The 12916-nt window shown below is 43.3% G+C and overlaps 1 protein-coding gene across 1 annotated transcript in view; it reads right to left on the bottom strand.

Moving 5' to 3' along the window:
- PPM1H (protein phosphatase, Mg2+/Mn2+ dependent 1H) overlaps positions 1–12916 on the bottom strand; it is a 291732-nt gene that overhangs the window by 10553 nt on the left and 268263 nt on the right. The gene's annotated exons all lie outside the window — the stretch shown is intronic.

Below are 12916 nucleotides of genomic sequence, written 5' to 3'. Positions count from 1 at the left end.
CCTGTGACCCGGGAGCTGGGTGTGGGGCAGGGCCAGGACCTCGGGTCTCACTCGAAGGTCAGAGCGCGGCGGGGAAGCAGGCGGGAGGAGCTGGAGCACTCGGCCCTCCTGACGAAGCGTCTCCCAAGGAGACAAGGTGTGTACTTGGAGAGCGTTTCTCTTCTCTGGCCGACGCTTTCCGTGTGATCTGCTGGGTTCTACTGAAAGAGATGGCTGCCGGGGCATTGGGGGGCAGGGGTGTTGGGGAGGGGAAAAAGCCAAGAAGCAAGAGGAGCTGAAGGACCGCTGCAGGCCAGAGGCTCTTTTCATAACTGCTGACGCTAAAGTGGGCGGGGTGGGGGGCACTGAAGGGGGAAGCTGATGGTAAATCCTCTTCTCAGAGCCCCTCTTTTTGACTTGCGCATCTGGAATAATGCTAGCGCAGGCCTCAAAGGTCCTGCGGAGATAAACAAGATCGTTCCTAAACCATTTCCCTCATGAGACACAAAATACCTCTCCCCACCAAGAGTTCTGCACCTTTTGCAGAGTCTGTTCCCACAAGACCACATCTGAATCAGCAGCGCAGTGTCAAAAGGAAGTCCATGTCAGGCCTCGGGCTGTAACCCTGCCTTAAAGCCAACACTTCTTGGGAGGAACTTCTCTTTGCTGTTTGGATGGTACAGACATGGTCTTATAAGAGGGAGGGTAGGTGGCAGGAACCGGGGAATTAATGGGTTCTGAATATTTGCATATAAAAGGCAGCCTCCCATCTACTGTGGCCCGGCAGGAACCAGGTGGGATGGGAATAGGAGGAGAAGGCCCCTGAGACTGAAGAGGTGGAAAAGCCCTCCCAAGCTTGGGAACATTAGTTGGCAGGGATCTATGGTGACCGGGTAGGTGGGGGGTGACCTGGAGGGGCTCGTGGTTGTGCTCAGAACCGGGCAACTGGCCCTGGGAGGAGGCCCATCTCAGGCTTACTGCTGGGAGCCAAGCCATGGGTGCCCCTGCCTGGCTCTGAACCCCCCGAAGGTGCTCACACCAGCTTCTGTCCCCTGCCCGCTGCACGGGGGCTGCATCTTAGGGGCAGAGCACCCTAAGATGTGGGAACAACAGCAGGTCCAAGGCCGTGGACGGGGGAGCGCTCACCACCCCTGCCAGAGAGGGTGCGAACACCCGCCAGGCCTCACCCACTTCTCTGCCCCTGGCACCGGCTTCCTGGTTTTCTCAAGGTGGTGTGTGTTTATTTTAGTTCAAACTCCATGTAGCAACATATTAGTAGGAGGGGGCATAGCAGACCATTTTCTTCTCCATTGTCTCTGGCAAGCCCTTTAAAATGACCTGATGTTCCAACTAAGTGTCCACGCAGTTCTGCATCAGTGGCCACATCAACAGCACCGAGGAAGGAGAGACGGGCCCGGCAGTGGGCGGTTCAGAGGCTGTCAAGGGCAGAACGGTGGGCTGACATCCACATTCCCAGACTGGAATATGCTCGACACTGAGAACGAGGCAAAAACGCAGATTTTCTCTAGTCTTCAGCAGGCGATCAAACACTCACCAATTTGTTCTTAAAACCTGTAACTGCTATGAGGGTGGGGCCGGGGATGGAGCGGATGAAGGGGAACCCTTTTCACATTTGGGGCATAGTTTTTCTGTTTTTGAAAACACTGTTTATTTCTGGCTGCGCTGGGTCATCACGGCTGCACACAGACTTTCCCCAGTTGCAGCGCGGGGCTGCTTTCCAGTTGCGGTGTGCGGGCTGCTCATCGTGGTGGCTTCTTTGTGGCGGAGTTGTGGCATCACAGGCTTAGTCGCTCTGTGTCATGTGGGATCTTCCTGCACCTGGGATCAAACCCACGTCCCCTGCATTGGCAGGCGGATTCTTATCCACTCTACCACTAGGCAAGTCACAGAAAGATTTCATCAGAAGGACCTTTGTCTTTTGCCAAAGTAGGTTTCACATGATCAAGGCATGTCGTACCTGCACTAATATTCTGCTGTCAGTGCTGGTGGGTGTTTTAACTTTCCACGGATTAATCTCTTCCTCATCAAGGCACACAGTTTACTGAGCTGAGGAGAGCATGGAGATGAAGACCACTTAAGGTGTGACCATCAAGAAGGCGACTTCTCTCATTAGGAGGATGTTGTATGGAATTTACAGTATGTTGGTATTTACAGAGTTAGTACCCCTTAATAAGCCCCTTGAATGTCATGGCAGGGGGGCTGAGGGTCATTAGATCCAAGTCATGATGAGGTTTCCACAAAAAGATTTTGGGAAATGAAAAGTGAAGTCCCTCAGTCGTGTCCGACACTTTGCAACCCTGGGCAAAAAAAAAAAAAAAAACAAAAAAATCCCTTGCCAGGTCTTACCTGGGCATTTGGAATGTGAATCCATGCCATGTTTTCATGTGTGGTTAACTGTTCTTTGGCCCTAAGTCCACTCAGCTTTGCCCACACCTTTCTCCTTTAGCAATTTTGACAATTTGTATTCCTTTTTAGCAGATTACTAAGCATCTTCTTTGCGTGATTTACATACTTGCCTCCATTTTGAATATTCTTTCCAGGAGACCCACCACTGTACCCCCAGCCTTACAGAGGGATATTTTGCTTCAGAAAATCCCTTCTGGGCCTTTCTCAGAGCACCCTTTCCAAAGTTTGCAGGATGTTTAGGCCTCATATGAGAATCTTAGCAGAATTACTATAGACAGGGACAGGTTGTGTAGCCAGTCTCCATGAATTCCAGCCACCCCACCTGAGGCTGTGGACTGGGTATATTTCTTATCAACAGTTCATTCCATAACTCCACAAATGATGCACAGAAACGCCAGCTCTGCTTCACTTCAGGGCATAACCCAGTAAAAAGAAAAAGAGCCACGGCACTCATATTCTGGCTCGTTCACAAAGCCTTCTTTTAATTTTCTGATTCCTTTGTCAAGATAGTTCAAAACAGCCAAAGGACTTCATAAGATACACTGGGGTCAGGAAGGTCATACAGCTCATTTTTACCCCACCTCTGCCAGAGAAGATAGTGCCAGGGTTAGAACTTTGCAAACGTATCTTTCTCTTAATTACCTTTTTTCCTCACCATGCACCCTAGAAGGAGAGATGCTATTTAGAATTTTTTATTGTAAAGGATGTCATCAGAGGAAAACAATGCTGGCAGTTTGTCAAGAATGGCTGTCACAAACAGAAGAGAAAGAAAAAACCTACATATAACACAGACAAAAGCTGTATCATCAAGTGGCAAGACCTAAAAGCCCTTCCTGTCACAGGGCTAACGCCCTGCCTCCTTCTGACCCGCTGAATTTCTAGATAAACTGGGCAAACACAGCCAAGCTCAGAATGAAACAGGCCCATTCAGAAGGTCAAATGAGGGAATATTGCGGTGCTGTTGCTCTGATGCCCTTCCTCCCTCAGGCGGCCCACCCGGGGGGTGCAATTCCCTATCTCGTTTTCTATGAAAAGATTGGCCGGCCTGGTGAGCTTCCTTAGGCTAAAACTTACCAGGACCACTTCCAGTCCTATTCCTATTCTGCATGAAAAGATGGAACAGGTCCCAGCCAGGAGGGCACCACCAGGAAACCCACCACTGTGGCTTCTGGGGCCAAGCTCTCCACGGGCCTCCCAGTGAGACACCCGAAGCCTCCAGGGGAACACGGCGCCCTCCTTCCAAAGCGCACGGTCACATGCAAGTACACCCCACACAAGAAAGACCAACATCACCCTACGCAATGCCTGAGTCGTGAGCTTGAGATGAGACTGTACGATTCCCCCATATGGCTTACATTACCAAGGAGCGTGGCGGGGGAGGGCCACAACCCACACGTCGCATTTTCGCCATCAGATTGACCAGAATGTTTTCTGATTATGGACTAGAATGAACAAGTTACACAGATATTTCGTCATCACAGACCGTCTTCTTTCCCGTAATCTTCACACTCATTTACCTCGTGAGTGCTTGCGGTCTGACATGACCTGCACCGGCCACCTCTCACACAGACACTACCCCGCCGGCTGCTGGGTCCACTGAACACCAGCCTGCCCCCCCTCCCCATGTCACCCCAGCCGCACTGCCTGGCACGTTCTCCGTGGCCCCTCACATGTGAGTCCAGACATCCCTCCTAGGGGAAGCTTTCCTGCCTACTCCTTGCGCTGCCCCTCTAATCATCCATATTGTAACTTCCTTATGCTTTTGTAACCTCTAGACTTTAAACTCCAAGGGATCTGTTTTCTTCACAAATTCCTCCCCAGTGTCTAGCAGGCCATGGCTTACAAAATAGGTCTTCAATATTTTCCAGTCGAATGAATCTGAATGGGAATTATTTGGCAAAGAAGATACCCTCCCCCATAAGGTCTCGTGGTTTTAAGATTTCAAAAACCAACCAGAATTTTTCTGACCTCCAGCCAGGCATTCCATCTCTTAGCAATAAAACTGTGCTCATTTTATCACTTTTTCTTTCACCCATTCCTCCGATACAGAATTCTTTCGTAGGTGTTGGTTTGCCGTTTTCCCTGAAAGGCAAGTTCACAGGCTTTTTCTTTCCTGCCCTTTTGTTCCACAGGGATCTGTGTAAGCCCTGCTCTGGAGGGAACAGAGCTCGTGAGGCCACGAACCGGCTCTGACCTGGCCTGCACCTGCCCAGGGGCAGCACCGCCCAAGGTACCACTCCCTGGAGGGCAGATTTGTTGCCATGGAGACAGGAGCTGGCACTCAAAACCAAGCCAGCTTGGAAGGATCTTAAAAAATACTGGGTGCCTTTGGACTCATACCTATCAGATGGCTTTGCAAAGCTTCACAAAAATAATTACAGTAGGGAAAAATCAACAGGAGAATGCAGCTAACAAGTAGGGTACAGATTAAAAGCTCAACAGGAAAAAAAATGTATTCAAATTCAAATAAAATAATCTTACTTCCTGTACTATCAATTCCTTTCCACCTGGGAAAAATTATACCAAACAACTCTTAGAAAGAGAGAGAATGTCTAGCTTTCATTTTTTTCCTGAAGGAGTTTTTTGTTGTTGTTGTTGTTGTGAAATATATGAAACACATAAAAATAGCAACAAATATAGAATAACAACAACAAATAGTGCTTATTATATACCAGGCAATTCGCTTTATATATTAATACAACCATTAGGTCAGGGCCTCCCAGCTGGCGCTAGTGGTAAAGAACCCGCTTGCCAATGCAGGAGATGTAAGAGACTTGGGTTCGATCCCTGGGTCAGGAAGGTCCCCCGGAGGAGGAAATGGCAACCCACTCCAGTATTCTTGCCTGGAGAATCCCACGGACAGAGGAGCCTGGAGGGCTACAGTCCATGGGGTCGCAAAGAGTTGGACACGACTGAAGTGACTTAGCAGACATGCAAGCTTTAGATTAGGACGACTGGAACTTCCATTTTACAGATGAAGAATCTGAGACAAGGAGAGGTTAAGAAACTTCCCCAAGGTCACAAAGTCTAGAAGAGGCAGAACCAGGATTTAACCCAAGATTAAGTGACTAGATTCATACTATCAACCATTGGACTATGCTACCTCTCACAGCTGGCGTACAGACAAATGTATATAGCAAATGAAGAGTTTACAAATACCAGGAGCAGTCATGTACCTGCCGTGTAGCTAGAGAAACAAACATTATCAGTAAATCCCTCAGAAGCCCTCTGTGGACCTTCCTCAAGCGCGTATCTCCCTCTGCCACTTCTCTTCCCAAGGTAACCATTAACTGAATTTTGTGTTAATGCTCTCTGTAATTTTAATATCTGCATCCCTAAGTGACTTATTTTCTACTTTATGCAAACAGAATCATAATAGGTGTAAATTCAACATTGTGTCTTTGAGATTCTTCCCTGTTAAAAGATCACAGCTTTGGTTCATTCACATCTGGGGGCTGTGAATTACTCTGTTCTTTGTCCATCTATCCTCTGGTTGGCCATGCAGGCTGCTTCCAATTTCTCTCATAGAAAAAACTGTATGGATAGCTTTTTGTATGAATTGAATTATACCAGCACCAAAAGAAAACAAAAAACAAAAAACCTGGGTTGTTTGTTGAAATACAGATACCTGGGTCCTACCACTGGAGTTTTATTTGATAGATCTGGGTTTGAGCCTGAAATTTTGTATTTCTAACAAGTTCTCAGATGATGTTGATGCCATGTGGCCCAAAGACTACACTTTCAGAACCACTGCTCCAGGGGACAGACTTAGGAGCGGAGCTTCTGGTTTACAGAATAGAGAGATGCCCAGCTGTTTCAGAGTCTATGTACAAATTCACAAATCCATCTGCATTTGTTCTCCATGTTTTTAATTATTTCTACTCCTCTGTTGAGGTGTTTTTCATATAGTTATTGGCCATTAATTTTCTTCTGTGTGATGACTAGTTCTTGCTCAGTTTTATTGGGTTATTTGTGTTGTCCTTATTGATCTGTGAGAGTTCATCATATTTTATGGGTATGAATCTCTCTTTGGTTATACAAGTTGCAAGGATCTTCTCCCAGTTCCTGCCTTGTCATTTTATTCCTTTCATGTTGCCTTTTGAAGAACAAAAGTTGGTAATTTTAATGTAGTCAAGGATATCAATCTTACCTTGTTTGTGCTATCTTGTTTAAGAAATCCTTCTCTACTACAACTATGAGCATACATGCAAACATCCGAATTATTACTGTTTTCTATTAGTAAGATTATTTACTTGCCGGCCACCCTCATTTTTTTAAATCAGTTTTATGGGAAATTTGTCTACGTTGTTAGTTTTCTTCTTTTTTCTTTTGCCACACCACGCGGCATGTGGGATCTCAGTTTCCTGACGGGATCAAACCCACACCCCCTGCACTGGAAGTGCAGTCTTCACTGCTGAACCACAAGGGAAGCCCCTGTTAAAAGTTTTGGGATTTTGTTTTGTTTTGAGAAATTATGTTTTGTGATAAAATATGCATAACATAAAAATTAACATTTTTACCACTTTAAAGTGTATAGTTCTGTGGCATTAAGTACGTTCACACTGCACACCCTAAAGATCATAAAGATAGTCTCCTATTCTATTTCCTAAAAGTTGACTTATTTTTCCTTTCAGTTAAGTCTTAATTTGCCTGGACTTGATTTTAACGTATGGTGTGAGGGAAGGATCCAATTTTAGTTTTTTTGCACCACCTTAATTATTCTGACTTTGTAATGATATCTAGAAAAGTAAGACCCATACAGAAATGTCACAAACACTCTTGGCATTTTGTTCTGCCATATATATCTTAGAATCAGGTTGTGAAGTTCTATGAATTTTGGTTGTAATTTTGGTTACAATTTTGTTCACTGCCTCTTGAGAAACCTGTATGCAGGTCAGGAAGCAACAGTTAGAACTGGACATGGAACAACAGACTGGTTTCAAATAGGAAAAGGAATTTGTCAAGGCTGCATATTGTCACCCTGCTTATTTAACTTACATGCAGAGTACATCATGAGAAACGCTGGGCTGGAGGAAGCACAAGCTGGAATAAAGATTGCTGGGGAAATATCAATAACCTCAGAAATGCAGATGACACCACCCTTATGGCAGAGAGTGAAGAGGAACTAAAAAGCCTCTTGATGAAAGTGAAAGAGGAGAGTGAAAAAGTTGGCTTAAAGCTTAACATTCAGAAAACTAAGATCACGGCATCTGGTCCCATCACCTCATGGGAAATAGATGGGGAGACAGTGGAAACAGTGTCAGACTTTATTTTTTTGGGCTCCAAAATCACTGCAGATGGTGATTGCAGCCATGAAATTAAAAGACGCTTACTCCTTGGAAGGAAAGTGATGACCAACCTAGATAGCATATTAAAAAGCAGAGACATTACTTTTCCAACAAAGGTCTGTCTGGTCAAGGTTGTGGTTTTACCAGTGATCATGTATGGATGTGAGAGTTGGACTGTGAAGAAAGTTGAGTGCCAAAGAATTGATGCTTTTGAACTGTGGTGTTGGAGAAGACTCTTGAGAGTCCCTTGGACTGCAAGGAGATCCAACCAGTACATCCTAAAGGAGATCAGTTCTGAGTGTTCATTGGAAGAACTGATGCTGAAGCTGAAACTCCAGTACTTTGGCCACCTCATGCGAAGAGTTGACTCATTGGAAAAGACCCTGATGCTGGGAAAGATTGAGGGCAGGAGGAGAAGGAGAGGAGAAGGGGATGACAGAGGATGAGATGGCTGGATGGCATCACCGACTCGATGGGCATGAGTTTGAATAAACTCCGGGAGTTGGTGATGGACAGGGAGGCCTGGTGTGCTGCGATTCATGAGGTTGCAAAGAGTTGGACACGACTGAGCGACTGAACTGAACTGAAAGATCAAATGTGGGAAAAATAATATTTTTGCAGTGATCCTGTTAAAGAATACGTTAGGTTCATTGACTGTGTGTCAGTCGCTCAGTTGTGTCTGACTATTTGTGACCCCAAGGGGTGTAGCCCACCAGGCTCCTCCATCCATGGGATTTCCCAGGCAAGAGTACTGGAGTGGGTAGCCATTTCTTCTTATATTGCTACTTCATCTGAGTTAGGGCTTCCCAGGGGGCTCAGTGGTAAAGAATCCACCTGCCGATGCAGGAAACTCAGGTTCCATCCCCGGGTTGGAAAGATCCCCTAGAGAAGGAAATGGCAACCCACTCTAGTCTTCTTGCCTGGGAAATCCTGTGGACAGAGGAGCCTGGTGGGCCACAGTCCATGGGGTTGCAAAAGAGTCGGACACAGCTAAATGACCGAGCACACACGCACACATCTGAATTATTACTGTTTTGTATTATTATTTATTTGCCAGCGCCCCTCATTTTTTATTAGTTTTATGGGAAATTTATCTGCTTTGTTGGTTTTTTTCTTTCTTTTGCCACACCATGCAGCATGTGGGATCTCAGTTCCCTGACGGGATCAAACCCACGCCCCCTGAACTGGAAGCACAGTCTTCACTGCTGAACCACAAGGGAAGTCCCTGTTAGAGTTTTGGGGGGGTTTTTTGCCTTTTTTTTTTTGAGAAATTGTTTTGTGGTAAAATATACATAAGAATTAACATTTTTACCACTTTAAAGTGTATAGTTCTGTGGCATTAAGTACATCCACATTTTGCACCACCACCATTTATCTCCAGAACTTTTTCCTGTTCTCAAACGAAACGCTGTAACTGTGGAACACCAGCTCCCCATCCCCACCCCTTTAACCCCTGGCAATCAGCAACAGCCATTTTACTTTCTGTCTCCATGTATCCGAGACATCTGACACGTATCTGTCTCTAGGTGCCTATGTAAGTGCAGTCATACAATATTTGTCCGCCTGTGACTGCCTTATTTCACTGAGCATAATGTCCACCCATTCTGTAACACGTGTGACAATTTCATTCCTCTTTAAGACTGATGAATAGTCCATTGTATTATATAACCACAATTTGTTTATCTCATTCATTTGTCCATGGACACTTGAGTGGCTTCCACCTTTTAGTTACTGCGAATAATGCTGCTATGAACAAGGGTGTACAAGCATCTGCTTGACTCCCTGCTTTTGTGTTTTAGGGGTATATACCCAGAGGTGGGATTGGTGGATGTAACTGTATGTTTAATTTTTTGAGGCATCTCCATACTGTTCTCCACAGAAGCTGTACCGTTTTACAATCTCACCAGTATCGCACAGAAAGTTTCCATTTCTCCACATTCTCACTAACGCTTGTTATTTTCTCTTTGTTTTTAAATAGCCAGCCTAATGGATGTGAAGTCGTATGTCACTGTGGTTTGATTTGCATTTCCCTAATGTTTAGTTGTTTTAAAGAAACAAATTTTGGCTTTATAGTTTTTTTTATTGTATATTTGTTCTTCTGTTATCTTTAATTTCTCCTTCCATTACTTCTCATGGGTTTATTTTGCTTTTTCATTCTTAATCTAGATGCTGTAGTTGAAATAAGGATCCCAAAACTAAGTTTTTTAATTAGGACAGTTGTTTACTAGTCGCCTGTACCCAGGAAAAGGACACACAGTCCCCAAGTGGACGGCAGCATTCCTGTGGTTCCTTAGAACCCTGAAGTTACCAGAGCCCTTCTGTACGTGTTTGTGTAAGTGCGTGGGCAGAACTAGCCCAGGAGGACAGATTGACCGTCTAGGTCTTCCTCTGAGAAACACTACCCTTCTCTATGGTTAGGGACCTCTTTTTCTGAGATCAGGAGTCTGGAGCTTATGGGCAGAGCTCTTGTGATCTGGGGAACTGGGAGGCTGGGAAGGTTGGGAAAGTGATTTTATGATACGGAAGGAGTATAGTCATTTCTGGCAGGTCAAGGATGTCTAGACTTTTTCACCTATGTGTAGCTCCTTAAATTAAGGGGACAGAAGCTCGAAATTCAGCCTTTGAAGTCTTAATACGTAGTATTCTTATTATTCAAACCCCAGTAATTTCTAATTTTATTATAATTTTTTGATTTGTAAGTTTTTCAACAGATAAACTTTTTAATAAAGGAGTTAATTTTCTTTCAATACTATATAAAACAAGAGCAATTTAAAACTTTATTTCTGAAAGTAAAATATTTACATATGAACAAGTAACTGCAAAATTCACACTTCCAGGAAATCCCAAAAGACAAAAGGTGTAACAGTGATTCGTAAGTTGTTTAGAAGTTTGGCTTTTAATTCAATGTGGGCTTTCTTTCCCTTGACTAGTTTGAAAATTATACTTTCTGTTCTTCTAATCATTTTCTTACTACTAAACACATTTAAAGTCTAAAGTTAAACACTTATACTCTCTTTTCAAGTAGAACCATAACATACTTTAGCTGATTACTATACGCACTGGCCAATTCATTATGCAATTTTTATTCAGTATATCATATTTTCTTAACCACACATCAGACATTCATATTGCTGTTTTATATAGTTAATGTATGCTTAAGTATACCCACCTATTTATTTAATAGCTTAATAATCTATTTTAGGTCTCCGTCTTCCATCTGGGGTCGTTTCCTTTTCCTATCTGAGGAGATTCTTTAGAATTTCTTCAGAGGAGGCTGGGTGGCAGTAAAATTTCTCAGTGTTTTTTTCGCCTCAAAAGGCTTTTACTTCATCCTCTTTTTTGATATTTTTACTATATATACAAATTTCAAAAAACTGGATCTTCTTTTCTTAGCCAGCTGAAGATACAACTCCAACGTCTTGACTTCAGTGTTGTTTTTGAAAGGTACGCTATCAGTGTAAATGCTATTCCGATGTATCTGTTTCATCTTTCTTCCTGACTGCCTTTCGTAGATTTTTTCAGTTCTTCAGTTTCACTGTGGAATATCTACTTAAAATTTTCGCTTTATTTCTTCTGCTTGAGATCTGTTGGGCTTTCTGCGTCTTAGGTTTAGTATCATTCACCATTTCTGGATTGGAACTTGGTTTCTTCCTTTCCATTTTCTATAGTATTGCCTTTGGCATTTGTGTTTACAGCATCTTCAGGTCAGCCTCCTAGTCTAATTTCTTTTTATTTTTTTGTCTAATTTCATACTTCCCCTCTCTTTGTCTCTCTGAGCCATATTCTGGATTGTTCAGATCAGTTTTTCTGCTCATCAGCATGCTCTTCAACCACCTCCAGTCTGTTTAACCCATCGAGTTTTTAGTTCATATTTTTATATTTTTCATCCCCAGAACTTCCATTTTCTTATTTAAAAAATCTGTGCAGTCATTTTATAGTCTCTTGTCCTTATCCATGTTTTCAATGCTTTTACAAACACTTATGAAACATGTTAAAGTATTTATTTATATATTTTGGCTGATAAACCAAATAATGAAGTATTTATAGCTCCAACTCTGCTGTCTGTTGTTTCTGCTGGTTTTTACTCATGGTGACTTATTTCCTTGTGTTCTAAGTGAAAGACGTCGTTCTCTAGAGGGGATTTCTTTTTATTTCTGAGTCACCTAGGGTTCTTTAGAATATTAACACTGCCATAATGTTATTGAGAATCCTTACTTTAAGGTTTCTCTCCTTTCCCAATGTTTCCAGAAAGAAACTGTTCTCCAACAAATGGAAATCAATACTGGGAACATCTGCTATCCTTCTTACTAGGAGGATCACAAATTGGGTTATTCCCATTTTCAGACTATGAAGGAAGACTGTGAGGAAGATATACTGCTGAAATATCTCACAAAGAGTATGCTTTACCACTTGTGTCTTGGTTTAACTTAAGGAGGATTTTTATCTGGCTGTGAAAGTAGGGAGTTCCCTGATCACCTAGCGGTTATGATTCCAGGCTTTCACTTCTAAGGCCCGGTCAGAGAACTGAGATCCCATGAGCCAAGCAGCATAGCCAAAAAAAGGAAAGGAAGAAATCTAGCCAAAAATCATAGGAAAAGATGCTCAACATCACTGATTATTAGAGAAACGTAAATCAAAACCACATTGAGGTATCTCCTTATACCCATCAGAATGGCCATCATTAAAAAACCTACAAACAATAAATGCCAGAAAGGGGTGGAGAAAAGGGGGCTCTCCTGCACTGTTGGTGGGAATATAAAATGATACAGCCACTATGGAGAACAGTATGGAGGCTCCTTAAAAGACTAAAAATAAAACTACCATCTGGTTCAGCAATGCGGTCACTGGACACTTACCCAGGGAATACCATAATTCCAGAAGGCATATGCAACCCAGTGTTCATTGCAGGACTGTTTACAATAGATAGGACATGGAAGAAACCCAAATGTCCATCAACAGTGGAATGGATAAAGAGGATGTGGTACGTACATACTATACATATGACTATTAGCCATAAGAAAATAACAAAATAATGCCATCTGCAGCAATATGGATGGACCCAGAGATCAGCACACTGAGTTAAAATAAGTCAGACAGAGAAAGACAAATATCATATGATATTGCTTACATGCTGAGTCTGAGGTTGCGGGGGGAGGTACAAATGAACTTATTTATGAAACGAAAATAGAGTGATGGATGTAGAAACAAACATGTTTACCAGG

The sequence above is a fragment of the Muntiacus reevesi genome, chromosome 4 (assembly GCF_963930625.1).
Source record: "Muntiacus reevesi chromosome 4, mMunRee1.1, whole genome shotgun sequence".
NCBI lineage: Eukaryota > Metazoa > Chordata > Mammalia > Artiodactyla > Cervidae > Muntiacus > Muntiacus reevesi.
This window is presented reverse-complemented; position numbering and strand designations above follow the sequence as displayed.